The sequence below is a fragment of the Triticum aestivum genome, chromosome 6D, assembly GCF_018294505.1.
Source record: "Triticum aestivum cultivar Chinese Spring chromosome 6D, IWGSC CS RefSeq v2.1, whole genome shotgun sequence".
Taxonomy (NCBI): domain Eukaryota; kingdom Viridiplantae; phylum Streptophyta; class Magnoliopsida; order Poales; family Poaceae; genus Triticum; species Triticum aestivum.
Genome location: NC_057811.1, coordinates 18,034,673 through 18,051,876, shown reverse-complemented (window position 1 = coordinate 18,051,876; position 17,204 = coordinate 18,034,673). Strand labels below are relative to the sequence as shown.

Genomic DNA, 17,204 nt, shown 5'->3' with positions numbered 1-17,204 from the left:
AGAGGTTACTGCTGCGGATGACCTGTCAATGCTTGACCGATTACGTCAAGATGGCCTTCCACATGTTGATGCCACTGAACCCTATGAGCCCGTCATTGATTATAGTGATGATGATGATTATGCATTTATTGATGATAGTGATCGAGATTATTAGTAGTGTCAGGTATTCAATTTTTTTATGTTGTACTTGATGATGGTACACTTAAGTGATATACATATTATTATTCATGTCGGTATTTTGTTATGTTGTACCAATTTCGTTTACTCTTTGTCATGGCAGGTGTTGAAAGATGGTGGGCGCTGGTCGGGAGCGCTCCGAGGCCCCTTCTTCGTCGGCGCGTGGTGGGAGGTCTTCCATTCCACACGCACCCATTTTACCTTAGTTAGCTCATAATGATCCATTTTACCCAAGTTAGCTCTAAAATAACCCATTTTACCTAGACTAGCTCCAAAATGATCCATTTTACCTATGTTAGCTCTAAAATGACCCATTTTACCTAGGTTAGCTCCAAAATGACCCATCTTACCTAGGTTAGCTCCAAAATGATGCATTTTATCCAAGTTAGCTCTAAAATGACCCATTTTACCTAAATTAGCTCATAAACGATCCATTTCACCTAGGTTAGCTCACAAACGATCCATTTTACCTAGTTTAGCTCCAAAATGACCCATCACACCTAGGTTAGCTCTAAAATGATGCATTTTACCTAAGTTAGTTCATAAAACGATCTATTTCACCTAAGTTAGCTCATAAATGATCCATTTCACATAAGTTAGCTTATAAATGGCATATACTTCTTCTTCTAGTCACCTTTTTCTAACTTTCTTATTTGCCATTTTGCAGATTTCATTCACTTCACGGAAGCTAGCTTGCTATGATGGAGTGCTTGTTTTTTCTTTCATTCTCCTCTAGTATTCTTCTAGCTTGCTATGATGAAACTTGCTATCTTGACGAAACTTTATATGTATGCACGATGAAACTTATGTGCTGGATATGTCATATGTTTGCTGTTAAATAGCCCTGTGAAATATATATATGTCATATATTTGCTATGAAAATTGATGGATTAAAAAAAACAGAAAAAAAGAGGCACCTTTGCGTCAGCCGCTGATGGCAAAGGCTCCTTTGCCGTCTGCCGCGGACGGCAAAGAAGCCACGCGGCGGCCACCTGTGCTCCCTGGGAGCTGACCCATTTGGTCAGTTTGCCTACAGCGGCGGACGGCAAAGGCTTTGCCTACAGTGGCAGACGGCAAAGGCTTGTCCCGCAGTGACGTCCAGCTGACGTCATTCGGCGGACGGCAAAGGCCGGATGCTCTTTGCCGTCAGCGGCGGACGGCAAAGGCTGCCGTTAGCCGCCTAACGGACTAACAGCGTATTTATTGCCGTCGGCTTTCTTTGCCGTCAGCCACTGATAGCAAAGGCCCCTTTGCCGTCCGCTTCAAAAAGCAGACGGCAAAGAAGCTCTTTACCGATGCCTACTTTGCCGGAGCCTTTTGCCGTCCGCGGCAGACGGCAAAGGCCTTTGCCGTCCGCAATCCTTGCCTTTGCCGTCTGCCGTGGCAGACGGCAAAGTAGCTGATTCCTGTAGTGCACCTTCTATCACAGATCCGAAGGCAAGATATTCTTTGCTAAGAATGGATCCTTTCTAGAGAAGGAGTTTCTCTTGAAAGAAGTGAGTGGGAGGAAAGTAGAACTTGATGAGGTAACTGTACCTGCTCCCTTATTGGAAAGTAGTTCATCACAGAAATCTGTTCCTGTGACTACTGCACCAATTAGTGAGGAAGCTAATGATGATGATCATGTAACTTCAGATCAAGTTACTACCGAAGCTCGTAGGTAAACCAGAGTGAGATCCGCACCAGAGTGGTACGGTAATCCTGTTCTGGAGGTCATGTTACTTGACCATGAAGAACCTACGAACTATGAGGAAGCGATGATGAGCCCAGATTCTGCGAAATGGTTTGAGGCCATGAAATCTGAGATGGGATCCATGTATGAGAACAAAGTATGGACTTTGGTTGACTTGCCCGATGATCGGCAAGTCACAGAAAATAAATGGATCTTCAAGAGGAAGACGGACGCTGATAATAGTGTTACTATCTACAAAGCTAGAGTTGTCAAAAAAAGGTTTTTGACGAAGTTCAAGGTGTTGACTACGATGAGATTTTCTCACTCGTAGCGATGCTTAAGTCTGTCCGAATCATGTTAGCAAATTGCCACATTTTATGAAATCTGCCAAATGGATGTCAAAACTACATTCCTTAATGGATTTCTTAAAGAAGAGTTGTATATGATGCAACCAGAAGGTTTTGTCGATCCTAAATGTGCTAACAAAATGTGCAAGCTCCAGCGATCCATCTATGGACTAGGTGCAAGCATCTCGGAGTTGGAATATACGCTTTGATGAGTTGATCAAAGCATATAGTTTTATACAGACTTGCGGTGAAGCATGTATTTACAAGAAAGTGAGTGGGAGTACTACAACATTTCTGATAAATATATGTGAATGACATATTGTTGATCGGAAATAATGTAGAATTTTCTGTAAAAGCATAAAGGAGTATTTGAAAGGAGTTTTTCAAAGAAAAACCTCGGTGAACCTGCTTACATATTGAGCATCAAGATCTATAGAGGTAGATCAAGACGCTTGATAAGTTTTTTCAATGAGTACATACCTTGACAAGTTTTTGAAATAGTTCAAAATGGAACAGTCGAAGAAAGAGTTCTTGCCTGTGTTACAAAGGTGTGAAATTGAGTAAGACTCAAAGCCCGACCACGGCAGAAGATAGAAAGAGAATGAAAGTCATTCCCTATGCCTCAGCCATAGGTTCTATAAAGTATGCCATGCTGTGTTCCAGATCTATTGTATACCCTACCACTGAGTTTGGCAAGGGAGTACAATAGTGATCTAGGAGTAGATCACTGGACAGCGGTCAAAATTATCCTTAGTGGAATAAGGATATGTTTCTCGATTATGAAAGTGACAAAAGGTTCGTCGTAAAGGGTTACGTCAACGCAAGTTTTGACACTGATCCAGATGACTCTAAGTCTCAATATGGATACATATTGAAAGTGGGAGCTATTAGCTAGAGTAGCTCCTTGCAGAGCATTGTAGACATAGAAATTTGCAAAATATTTACGGATCTGAATGTGACAGACCCGTTGACTAAAATAATCTCACAAGCAAAACATGATCACACCTTAGTACTCTTTGGGTGTTAATCACATAGCGATGTGAACTAGATTACTGAATCTAGTAAACCCTTTGGGTGTTGGTCACATATCGATGTGAACTATGGGTGTTAACCACATAAAGATGTGAACTATTGATGTTAAATCACATGGCGATGTGAACTAGATTATTGACTCTAGTGCAAGTGGGAGACTGAAGGAAATATGCCCTAGAGGCAATAATAAAGTTATTATTTATTTCCTTATTTCATGATAAATGTTTATTATTCATACTAGAATTGTATTAACCGGAAACATAATACATGTGTGAATACATAGACAAACATACTGTCACTAGTATGCCTCTACTTGACTAGCTCGTTAATCAAAGATGGTTAAGTTTCCTAACCATAGACATGAGTTGTCATTTTATTAACGGGATCACATCATTAGGAGAATGATGTGATTGACTTGACCCGTTCCATTAGCTTAGCACTTGATCGTTTAGTATGTTGCTATTGCTTTCTTCATGACTTATACATGTTCCTATGACTATGAGATTATTCAACTCCCGTTTACTGGAGGAACACTTTGTGTGCTACCAAACGTCACAACGTAACTGGGTGATTATAAAGGTGCTCTACATGTGTCTCCGAAGGTACTTGTTGGGTTGGCGTATTTTGAGATTAGGATTTGTCACTCCGATTGTCGGAGAGGTATCTCTGGGCCCACTCGGTAATGCACATCACTTAAGCCTTGCAAGCATTGCAACTAATGAGTTAGTTGCGGGATGATGTATTACGGAACGAGTAAAGAGACTTGTCGGTAACGAGATTGAACTAGGTATTGAGATACCGACGATCGAATCTCGGGCAAGTAACATACCGATGACAAAGGGAACAACATATGTTGTTATACGGTCTGACCGATAAAGATCTTCGTAGAATATGTGGGAGCCAATATGAGCATCCAGGTTCCGCTATTGGTTATTGACTGGAGACGTGTCTCGGTCATGTCTACATAGTTCTCGAACCCGTAGGGTCCGCACGCTTAACGTTTCGATGACAGTTATATTATGAGTTTATGTTTTGATGTACCGAGGTTGTTCGGAGTCCCGGATGTGATCACGGACATGACGAGGAGTCTCGAAATGGTCGAGACATGAAGATTGATATATTGGAAGCCTATATTTGGATATCGGAAGTGTTCCGGGTGAAATCGGGATTTTACCGGAGTACCGGAGGGGTTACCGGAACCCCCCGGGGGTTAATGGGACATAGTGGGCCTTAGTGGAGAAGAGAAGAGGCGGCCAGGGCAAGGGCCGCGCGCCCCTCCCCCCTAGTCCGAATAGGACAAGGAGAGGGGGGCGCCCCCCCTCCTTTCCTTCTTCTCCTCCACCTCTTTCCCCCTCTTCTCCTAATCCAACAAGGAAAAGGGAGGGAGTCCTACTCCCGGTGGGAGTAGGACTCCTCCTGGCGCGCCCCCTCCTGGCCGGCCGCACCTCCCCCCTTGCTCCTTTATATACGGGGGCAGGGGGCACCCTAGAGACACGACAATTGATCGTTTGATCTTTTAGCCGTGTGCGGTGCCCCCCTCCACCATAGTCCACCTCGATAATATTGTAGCGGTTCTTAGGCGAAGCCCTGTGTCGGTAGAACATCATCATCGTCACCACGCCGTCGTGCTGACGAAACTCTCCCTCAACACTCGGCTGGATCGGAGTTCGAGGGATGTCATCGGGCTGAACGTGTGCTGAACTCGGAGGTGCCGTGCGTTCGGTACTTGATCGGTCGGATCGTGAAGACGTACGACTACATCAACCGCGTTGTGCTAACGCTTCCGCTTTCGGTTTACGAGCGTACGTAGACAACACTCTCCCCTCTCGTTGCTATGCATCATCATGATCTTGCGTGTGCGTAGGAAATTTTTGAAATTACTACGTTCCCCAACAGCAGCTAGGTAGGAAATTAATTAAGATCATAGTCTGTCTGTAATTAGCATGAATTCATGAATATGTACAGATTTACTTAATAAGCACTCCACTTCTGGAGTGCATATAATCCAGGATGCAACATTTCGGATTTCAGTGTATGAACCGGCTGCTTCATAGGAAAAAGGCCAACGATTTAAAGATTTACCTGACAGGCTTGTCACTTCACATGTACATCCATATGCTCCAGAATGCAACACTTTCTATTTCAGCGATAAATTATGTGGACTTACAATAAGTAACAATAAGTAGCCAACTATTTCAGTGTGTAAGTAACAATAAGTGTTTGTGTGGTTGTTAATCGCCTTGAATCTCCTTGCATAGTTAAAATGACAAAAAATTCACAACCCAAGTAGCCAACTAGCCTAGTATCTTCTTTCTCAGGCAGTGACCATACCAAAAGACTAGCAGGTTGCTACAACTAAGTAAATGAATACACACATGCATCAGAAATTGCTAAGTAAATGAACACATTAATGAAAAAAGATCAAGCACAGACCTAATGGAACAGGCACAGGTATAGTTGCAAGACGGGGCGTGTGCCAACAAGCCTTCACTTCCGCACTCCACACTGCCAGAGCAGTCCACATTGGCGGGTCGAGCTCCGGTCCGCTGCTGTGGAGCCAGCGCCCCCGGGAGACGGCCGCGCGCAGAGAGAGACTTCTCTGTTCTCTCGCCTGATGCATCGCCTCCTTGATTTCAAGCCACCTCCGCCTAACCGACACCGCCGGCTCGCCTCCCCCACCTCCAGCAACATTTGGCCTGGATCGGCCAGCTGCAGCTATTAGGCGGTAGCGGCATCAACTCCAGGGCAGCGGCGAGGGCGATAGGAGAAAGGCGGATCCAAGAGTGACGACAGAGCAACGGCTTCGTGTTCAGTCAACAAATCCATCTGATCTGAATAGACTCATAGTTTCTTTGATTCGTGGGATAGAAAAACACACGAATAGAAGCAAAAAAAAAAAACCGCAGAATTGCCCTGAATTACACAAAAACGTTGCAGAGACCAAAACATAAAACTGCGAGCGCCCGCCAGAAAAGGGACCTTAGTAATCAAGCAATCGATTAACACAAATCATCATCGATATTCATGCAAGAAATCGGACTAATAGTTCAATTATTATTACAACAATCAGTCCATAGCTGACAAATCACGCACCACAACACAAATCACACAGGAGTAGCATGCATGTATGTAAGCAACATGAGCAGGCGGGTTGCTCATACTGCCCAGGCTGAATGCACTCTCATTTATTTCTCCATCTCGCTCAAAGCTTGCAACATGCATCATCTATCAAACCAGATGATGGATTCTTATTTGACGCGTACGTGGCGAGCTGCCCAAACCAACCAAATCAAATCAAATCAAATCAAACCAAACCAAACTCTGAGGGTGGCACCGCCAAACCATGGCAATGCAGATCCATGAAGCTGCTGCAGAGGCTCGGCACCTTGGCTTTGCAGATGCAAAAGCGCAACCAAACCAATCAAAACAACATGAAGTAGCTAGGGAAAGCAACATGAAACGATACACTGCAGCAAAGACATCCGCTGCGTAGGGAGCACCACAGGATGACAGGATCAACGTTCATGTCCCATGGAAGGAACTGATTACCTAAGGTGCAGCAAAAACAAATCGCCAGTGAGATGATTGGTTTACTACACATAGTAGATAGCATCGGAACTAGAGTAGTATAAATTAGAATACTGAAACATGCTGGCTGGCAGTGGCTCTCTAAGAGAGCTAGCGATGAAAAGAGAGATAGGTCATATGTATCTTACCTTAGTACGGTGCCTCTTTGTTGTTGGGCCTTGTAGTATGACGAGTGGTTATGCTCATAGAGTGAAGGATGGTGGTTCGCTTCCACCCCATCCCACTCCAGGTTATCCCACCAATCCTTCTCGCAGTCCACACTAGGCAGCTTCTCATTGTTTCTGCTGACGGCTGGTAGGCTCCTGAGGCTCCAGCAGCCCCTGATCTTGACGGTCTCCAAGTTGGGCGCGGACATCCTGCTCCCACTGATGTGCTGCAGGCTGGGGAGCTCATACAGGTGAATGCGCCTTAGCTTGGGGCATCCTATAATTCTCTGCTGCTTTTGCTTAGTGTCCAAAGCGAAAACCTCCCTTAGATCACCGCAACACACAATCTCCAGGGTATCCAAATGAGGCAAAGTGTCCACAGACTCGGACAAGGGTAGCGCATGTATGAGCCTAGGGCAATAGTCCAGGTGCAATAGTACTATTTGTACAAAGGAAAATGTACGTATTGCACTCCAATCACAGATGTAGCATGCCTTTGGGAGTTCAGATGCCCAGAATGTGGCCAACTCATAACAGAAGCTATCACCCTCACTTGGTTGGGGGTATAAAAGACAGTACTTAGCTTGGGGCACCTCTCGACTCGGCACCATTCAAGCCACCTCCAGCATGAACCTTGTGGTTGTGGGCATCTGATGCAAATGACGGATGAGCTATCATGCAGGTGAAGCATGCGAGCATTGTTAACTATGAAACCAGGGAAAACAGCGCTAACATTAATTCCTTCAGTGTTGCTCTGTTTTTGCTGTAGTAGTCCCCTCTTCACCTCCTGCTTATCATGTATGTGAAGATACAAGTCTTGGGCCCTTGGAGTAGGACTAGCTGGGCAATCCCACATCCAGCTGATTGCACCTTCATTATCAGCGCCAGCCTGTAGGTCGCTCTGACAGAAGAGATCCCTTGCATATAAATAATTATCAGGCTTGCGCAGACTCCGGATTCCTTGAGCAGCTTCACCGTCACCAACAGTAGCAGCAGTTGTAGGAGATGAACCCATTTCCATATATACATGACTGTGCTCAATATATCTTTTAACCGGTTCAAGCGACCTAAGGATCCTTGTATCCCTTGTGCAGATATACCACTTAAAGTCAAAGGACGCATATCGACGGATGCCCTGTTCTTTAGCAGTAGCAACAGGACTAGATGATGATCCCATAGCTGCAATAGGTTTCTGGGGTTTTTCTTCCAAACTAGCTTGGCCAGGTGATGTAGATTGTATGGTGCTGGTGTGCAGCACCTCCAAAACCTTTGTCCTTTTGTTTTTCGGCGGCCATAATATTGCATAAAGCTTCTCACAGCCCAACAAGATGAGGGATTTGATATTGTTAATTTCCAACTCTCTGAGGTCGAGGGTTTTCACTGCTGTGCCTGAGAGGTCCAGCTCCTCGAGTTTCTCTAGATCTCCTTGCCATAGTATACTCTTCAACTGAGAACAACCCCGGAAGGAAATTCTAGATATCCTAGGGTAGTCATGATGAGTATAAGAATCACGCAAGAAGGTGAATGACTCAACCGATGGGGGCATCATGCCGGGGACAACCTGTTCCACATGAACACAATTGATAAGGATGACTGTCTTAAGGAAGCTTGCGCTAGATAGGTCAGGCAAGTTGTGGTCCTTGGTTGGTAAGTAGCAGCCTTGTTCCTCTACGTGGACCTTGACAAGGGAAGGTCCCCTGCCACGTAAATCACTTATGCTCCAATCCTTGACTTCTTCTACAGTCAACTCCCTGAGGTCAGCCATAAAGTTCTTCATCTCTGCTGATAGTAATCGATACCAGCTTGTAGACCTCAGGTGCAGCACCCATAGCTTCTGGAAGCATGACATGTCTTCGTTGTGGCTTGGATGCTTATCAGATGGGATATTTCTGCAGTTGTTCAGCTGGAGGAGTCTTAGCTGGCTGCAACACAGGAAGGGAGGCGATTCAAAACTGAATCTGCAATGAGAGAGATGTAACACACGCAGCTTGCTGCTGTGCGAATGTTGGAATATTCCATTTTGTAATGTCGCCGTTCGGACAAGGTATGTAGTATCTGGTACGGCGAAGAAGGATGTCACTTCAGAAAGCACTATGCCAACCTCACCAGGTCGCAGGTCCCAGCGGTCATGAAGCAGGTGACGACGAAGAACGTCATCATCAGTGCGGAAACGAAGCCAATCCATAGACATGTTTCTCTGTAGAGCATCGGCAATTACCCATGCTGATGTATCGCCTTGCCCTTGTATAATCCCATCGCATACCAAGTAGATTGAAGCATGGTTCTCCCAGTTCACCCACTTGAACCCGGGAGATCGAGATCCCAATGCACAGGCGTACTGGAAGCACTTCTCAACAATCATATGGTTCATGTCAGGCTCTGAAATACCCATATAAGCGACAATCTCCTTGGCCTCTTCCAATAATGCTTCGTCACGGATGCAATCGTCATGAGAATAATTGACAACAACATCAGTATGCAGCTCCATCTTTTCACGTTCCTCGAAATCTATGTATTTGGATTGAAACCTCCCGTGCCAGGTCCACAACACCTTATTACTCAAAACTGATATTGCTGGGGCACCACAAGACTCGTACAGATCAATGTATTTCATGCTCCCATTGTGAAATATCACCACAAATCTGCTACTAATGAGATTTCTGAAGATTTCTGATCTCATATCTGCTATGACCCCTCGAGACCCTTCATCTATCCCACTAAAATCATCCTCCTCATCGCACCAATCGAAGATGGCCATCACCGACGGTGGAAGCTCCAGCTCCTCTGCGACTGCCTTTTGCAGAGCCCTCATGCTTTTCCACACTGAGCAATCGACATGGATAACCCTGTCAAACTTTGATTTTGATGATTTCATACGTTGTGCTAGTACCTTCAGTGCCGCTGATGCCCCAAATCCATGCCAACCATGGACGAGGATAACATTTCCTTTGCTTGTACCCTCCAAAACGCCAATCATCTCTCCTGCTGCAGCATCGATATTTTTTGCTTGGATCTTGATCTCCTGCAATGTTCAACAATAACAATATCAAATGAGGTTCATCACTTTATCCTTGTTTCTTTAATTCATTCATCTCAAACTACAAGGTGCATCATAACAAAAAATGCATGAAAAAGCTCCTACGGAGGAACACAACTAATTAATGAAGATCCTGGTCGGATGAGCTCAATATCTAGAGGAACCAAGTAAGTCACAAATATGCAGCATTAGACACTGAAAATTGAAGTGCATGCATGCGTGATGAACTACATACCTCTGGTTTAGGCATGATGAATCGAATCAATCCTTCAAATGTCAGCAGTTCTGTTCGGAATATCTAACCCATAGAACAGTCTACAGCAATATCCAGATCCAATTTCCTTCCTTTCCAAAATAAAGCACAAGAGATTGACAAAATCATTTGGAGAAGTTATAACATGATGCTTTGTTCAAGGAAGGTATAAATTTCGAGAAGCAATTAAACAATCTGCAGATTGCAAAGGATTGATGTAGTTACCTTATCACTGTTTTGGTTACCAGTCAAAATTTCAAGATTTCCCATGATTACCGCATATTTCCATGCCCCTCGGTAAATCGCCATACCGAGCAAAAAGTACGTAGGATCTAATTAATGCCATGAGAGTTGTTTCTGGCGTGTTGGTAGCAACCTAGTTCCTGTTTTGAGAGGTCTCTGGTTCGAATATTCGTTCATTCACTTATTTGAATTCAAAATTCAACTACAAAATTCGCTCGAAATATTCTTGGTTTTTCTTGGTATTTCTCGGTAACCGTGGTAACCACATTTACCAGTCCCCCTCGGTAAAATTGCCTCATTCGGTAACCATAACCTTGACCTTGATTAACTCCTGCAACGACCTCACGTAGTGATGATAAATATAAGCTCAACTAGCTAGCATGGGAAACGGCCCATGCATATGCAATGCATACACATTAGCTGCTTTCCTTGTGCTTGCTTTGCTTTCTCTCTCAAAAGCAAAAGCTGTGAATTCTTTGCTCCTACACACCACATCCATCATCAGATTCTTTGCTTGCTGCTTTAAAGGTCACAGGGATATAAAGGTAAAGACAAATCTGGGTTGTTTGCTTTGTTTGACCAACTTATGTATGAGGCTACGATTCCCTTGTGTAACAGGCAGTGTGGTTTTCGGCATAGAGGCTGCACCTAAAACATGATCCTAAATACTTCCTTTTTCATATAGATACTTCCATGAATACCAATAATAAACTCGTGTGAGAAAGAGTTTTAAAGTAGATCAAGTTATATAATTTTATTTATATAGCCATAAGAGTAAATTACATTTTGGACCACATAATCTTATGGTCTTGCCACAATCACAACTACTTGAAAAGAAAAGGCATGGTTCAGCGCGCCGGTAAAATCTAACAGCAGTACCTTGCTGCACGTATATCTTTATTGGCCTTCCCTAACGACAACATAGATTATCACTGGAAAGGAAAACACAAGAAATGGTCCGTCAGGCAGGATACTAATCCTCGGGAAGTAACGCTGTGCTGAAGTTGCATCTTCACAAGAGTTAATCCTGTCTGCACCATCAAATTCACCGGGAGATGATATATGCTAGCTAAAGAGGATCTGAAGCAAATACAGACAGGGTGCCAGAATCATCGGTCGGCATTGTCACACAATTATTCCCCAATTCTTCTCCTAACAAGCCTGCGTTATATTAGGAAAGTGCAAGCTTTGTCAAACGCTGGACAAAATTAAGCGCTACACATAGCTAGCTGCAATAGCAGTAGTACGTAGCTAGCTATTAGCTAATGTGCATTACGACGCCAAGGAAGCATTTACTAAAAAAAGCTGATTATAATGTATGAAGGCAAATTTATGGAAGGAAAATCAGTTTTTTGTTCTTGGAAGCAGGAGTAGATTTTAAGAGGAAACCTTGACTACTACTTCCTTCAGCTCAGCATGAGGGTGAGAACCTGCATCTTAGTACAGGAAGGAAGCCATGCCTTTTGGGAACTGTTGGAACAAGTGATAGCATGCTGAGCCAGAGGTCCTGCTGGTGTTGTTTGTTACCTTATAGGGGCGGATCCAGTGGGGGTGGCACCTAAAATGCAAAAATTATTTGACTGTATACTCCTAGTTAGGCTAATCTGGGTGTATTACATACAAGTGCTCAAATGTGGGAGTGTCACGCTTGTCACCCCCTGCTATGAAATTCCAAATCCACCACTTTTGAGATGGAAAACTTTGGATATGTAATATCTAGCAAGTTGTGTTGGTCACATCTGAAGGAAGTCAAGAAGACAGTATCTTGTTTGTTATATTGATAGAAGATGGCTCCAATATGAGGATGGAGTGGACTCAGATATTCTACTGGAAACAGCAAGTGTAGTTTCATCACTTCCAGCTTACAGAACCGAATTACACACCGAGCACCATTGTAGGCAGTCATGATCAGAATTAACAACAACCCATTCAGCCTAAAAATTTTACCTGCAGAACAAGGACAAGGAAGATGCCAGCTTTGCAACACTAACGCAATGCAATTATATCCCCTGTTTCGACGCCGGTATTGAGCCGAAGTAAACTTGAATCGAGTGGCAACATGCACCAAGACAACTGACGAATTGCAAGTTTGCAACGAACCACAGAATGTAAGCAAGGCGCTAACATGGTGACATGTGCAGGATCTGAATGCTGACTGCACAGGATAGATACTGTGCGTTTGGGAGTGCAGGAATTTTACAGAGCATGGTGGTGGTAGCACAGGGAATTTCAGAGAACATGGTAGGGCTGCATACAGAATCACAGAGAAGGTGGTTACGCAGGTTGCTGGCTCGAATTAATCTGCAACAAGAAATAAGGGTGAGGATTTGAGACCTTGTTGCTGCTCTAGGGCTCAGGAGGGGGAGGGGGAGGGGGAGGCGGCACGGCCGTGGGAGATTGGGAGGCGCGATGAGCGGGTTCGGGATGGAGGGTCGCTGCAGCGAGGGGGAGGTAGGCCATTGGGAGGAGAGAGGGTGGGGTGAGGGAGGCCGCCATCGGAGACTGGGATGAGGAGTGGGGATGCGCCATGGGACGGAGGGGAGGGGAGCTGGAATACGAGGAGGAGCGGGGCCGTGGAGAAGACGGCGGGTTGAATCGTTCGCCGTGGTGGGCTTCTCTGGTGGCCGCCGCCCGTCGGCCTCCCCTCGCGCCGCGGAGGCGGAGCTTGTCGAGTCGGGAGGAAGAAAGGGGGAAGAGATACAAAGACCTTGCTAAAATGCACGATTAAGGGCTCGTTTGATTCAAATAAATTCTATATGATTTTTGGAGGATTAAAATCCTTTGGAATTTTTTCTACTATATTTTGTCCTTTAAATCCCATAAAAAAAATTCCAACAAAATCTTTTGTACTATATTTCATAGGAAATCTAACACCCACTCCAACCTTTTTTTTAAGTTCCTTTACTTTTCTCGTGAAATCAAACACTCATTGCTAATCCTATAGGATTCAAGTGGGCATGGCACTTCAATCCTATAATTTTCCTATTCCTGCGTTTTCAAAATCCTGTGAATCAAAGAGGCCCTAACGGTTAACCTCCGAAAAAGGGTTTCCCCGCTTTGTATTACAAAAGCAACCACACACCGATACTCAAAAGCGAACAACGGCGGATCAACAAAAACGAAGAAGCCTCTCGACCGTTGCGCCCACTGGAGATCTCCCATCAAGCTCCTAGACTCCCAAGCGCCGGTACCAATCAACACCTCCAAGAAGGGACGTGACGATGACGACGCTACTGCCATGGGTTTCTCTCGGTAAGCAGCGAGGAGAAAGGAAGGGTAGCCCCCGACGCCCTCCAGGAAGGTCCGGTGCCACCCTCAGGCGCCACTGCGTCGGCGTCAGATAGGCCGACAGGGATTTCTCCCGATCCCAACCATCACCCAGGGCGCTCCGGAGCACTCCACCATACCGCCCACCACCCTGCGCAAGCACGATCTTGAAGCCATCCCCGTCGTCTCACCATGGCACCGCGAAGGGGAGGCCTGCACAGTGAATAAGAAGAGTCGGGATGCGGGGCAGCAGTACCGTCGGCCTGCGGGAGGGCTCGACCTCCACTGTCAATGATGGTACCCGACCGGACGCGTCAGCAGGAGCAAACTAGGCCCATGAGCCCACAGGCCCGACCGGGCTCTGAAATGCCCCTGAAGCCCCCGCTGGTGCGCCGCAAAAGAGCATGCAGTTGGCGTCGCCACCCCCTATCCGAGCTTCCCCTCCATACCGCGCAGGAGACAACAAGGACGCGTCGGAGCTGGCCCGCTAGAACCCAGATGGGGCCCTACGGGCCTAGATCTGGGGCGGGGACGCACCGCCAGCCATCCTGTGACGCCCGACCGGACCCGCCGCCAAGGGAAGCGCCACCACCACACTGGCCGCCGGGCTGCCGTCAACCGAGCTGTCGCCCCATGCCCCGGGAAGAGGAGCTGCACGTGGGTAAAGGAGGACCTGCCGCCGCCAACACCACCCGGGCCAGATCCGGGGGCGGCCGCCGACAACGGTGGGAGGAGAGTGAGGCGGAAGGGGGGTGAAGGGAAGGGTCCGTGCGCCTCCCAGGCCGCCCCCGAGGAGGCGGCGCTCAAGCATGGAAGGGAGAGGGGGGAGCGTCCGGGATTCGATTAACGGTTAACCTCCCTGGTTTAGCTATCAAAATCAGCTGTGTTAATTCATGCTTAAACTGGGTTGAACGCATGTCTTCTCATCGAACCCAAGAATAGGCATCCTGAGCATCAACATAAGAAAATTCACTTGCACACGCTACGTGATATGGTTATATGCAGGCCAAAGGTTGAGCAAAAGAACCATCAATTTGAGAAAAGCCATAAAAAAAGGTCTTGATGGACATGGATCTAGCTTGGTGTCAGTTGTTCATGGAGTAGAATGGTGGGCACTGGATGATAAGATCGCACACCGTGAGAAGGCCTTGTGCTCTAGCTATGTCTAGCGTAAAAAAGCGTGTTACATTAATTTTATGGAGGGAGTAAGAAAACGGTCAAGAGTCACAATCAAGCCCCCATACAATCCGAGTTAACAAAGCGAGCAGGAGCAAGGTCATGCCTTGGTCTACAACTTTAAGCTCCTAGAGTTTGAGCCCTGACGTTAACGAGGTTCTGAAAGCACGAGACTCTGGGAGAGGTGGCGGAGTTTGAGCGAAATGTAAGAGGGGGGCCAAGACTTGAAGTGGGACAAATTAGAAGGAAAGGAGGGGCTAATCTCTAGTTTTTTTTTTTAGGGAAAGCAGAGCTTTATAAATTAAGGCATATCGCCTGAGACACAAACAGCCACTTGGGGCGGTACATCAGAGTTCCAACTAATGCTGTTATCGGGTAAACACAAGCGACCTATAACTGCTAGTTCATGGGCTACAGAGTTTGCTTCTCTTTTACAATGATGGACTCTTTGCTTGGAGAACCACATTTTGAGCTGGAATTTGATATCCTCAATGACAGCGGCATATGATGATGACTCCACTTTCCGTAGATCAAGGGCTTCCACAAGCTGAAGGAAATATGCCTTAGAGGCAATAATAAAGTTATTATTTATTTTCTTATTTCATGATAAATGTTTATTATTCATGCTAGAATTATATTAACCGGAAACTTGATACATGTGTGAATACATAGACAAACATAGTGTCACTAGTATGCCTCTACTTGACTAGCTCGTTAATCAAAGATGGTTGAGTTTCCTAGCCATAGACATGAGTTGTCATTTGATTAACGGGATCACATCATTAGGAGAATGATGTGATTGACTTGACCCATTCCGTTGGCTTAGCACTTGATCGTTTAGTATGTTGCTATTGCTTTCTTCATGACTTATACATGTTCCTATGACTATGAGATTATGCAACTCCTGTTTACCGGAGGAACACTTTGTGTGCTACCAAACGTCACAACGTAACTGGGTGATTATAAAGGTGCTCTACAAGTGTCTCCGAAGGTACTTGTTGGGTTGGCGTATTTCGAGATTAGGATTTGTCACTCTGATTGTTGGAGAGGTATCTCTGGGCCCTCTCGGTAATGCACATCACTTAAGCCTTGCAAGCATTGCAACTAATGAGTTAGTTGTGGGATGATGTATTACGGAACGAGTAAAGAGACTTGCCGGTAACGAGATTGAACTAGGTATTGAGATACCGACGATCGAATCTCGGGCAAGTAACATACCGATGACAAAGGGAACAACGTATGTTGTTATGCGGTCTGACCGATAAAGATCTTCGTAGAATATGTGGGAGCCACTATGAGCATCCAGGTTCTGTTATTGGTTATTGACCGGAGACGTGTCTCGGTCATGTCTACATAGTTCTCAAACCCGTAGGGTCCGCACGCTTAACGTTTCGATGACATTATATTATGAGTTTATATGTTTTGATGTACCGAAGGTTGTTCGGAGTCCAGGATGTGATCACGGACATGACGAGGAGTCTCGAAATGGTCGAGACATGAAGATTGATATATTGGAAGCCTATATTTGGATATCGGAAGTGTTCCGGGTGAAATCGGGATTTTACCGGAGTACCGAGGGGTTACCGGAACCCCCCGGGGGCTTAATGGGCCATAGTGGGCCTTTGTGGAGAAGATGAGAGGCGGCCAGGGCAGGGCCGCGCGCCCCTCACCCCTGGTCCGAATAGGACAAGGAGAGGGGGGGCGGCGCCCCCCCCCCCTTTCCTTCCTCTCTCCCTCCTCTTTCCCCCTCCACTCCTAATCCAACTAGGAAAAGGGAGGGAGTCCTACTCCCGGTGGGAGTAGGACTCCACCTGGCGCGCCCCTCCTAGCCGGCCGCACCTCCGCCCTTGCTCCTTTATATACGGGGGCAAGGGGGCACCCTAGAGACACAACAATTGATCGTTTGATCTTTTAGCCGTGTGCGGTGCCCCCCTCCACCATAGTCCACCTCGATAATATTGTAGCGGTGCTTAGGCGAAGCCCTGCGTCGGTAGAACATCATCATCATCACCATGCCGTCGTGCTGGCGAAACTCTCCCTCAACACTCGGCTGGATCAAAGTTCGAGGGACGTCATCGGGTTGAACGTGTGCGGAACTCGGAGGTGCCGTGCGTTTGGTACTTGATCGGTCGGATCGTGAAGACGTACGACTACATCAACCGCGTTGTGCTACCATTTCCGCTTTCGGTCTACGAGGGTAGGTGGACGACACTCTCCCCTCCCGTTGCTATGCATCACCATGATCCTGCGTGTGCATAGGAAATTT

The 17,204-nt window shown here is 46.1% G+C and overlaps 1 pseudogene; it reads right to left on the bottom strand.

Moving 5' to 3' along the window:
* Nucleotides 1-6,940: 6,940 nt before the first annotated feature.
* Nucleotides 6,941-13,160, bottom strand: LOC123140823 (uncharacterized; annotated as a pseudogene).
* Nucleotides 13,161-17,204: the final 4,044 nt, after the last annotated feature.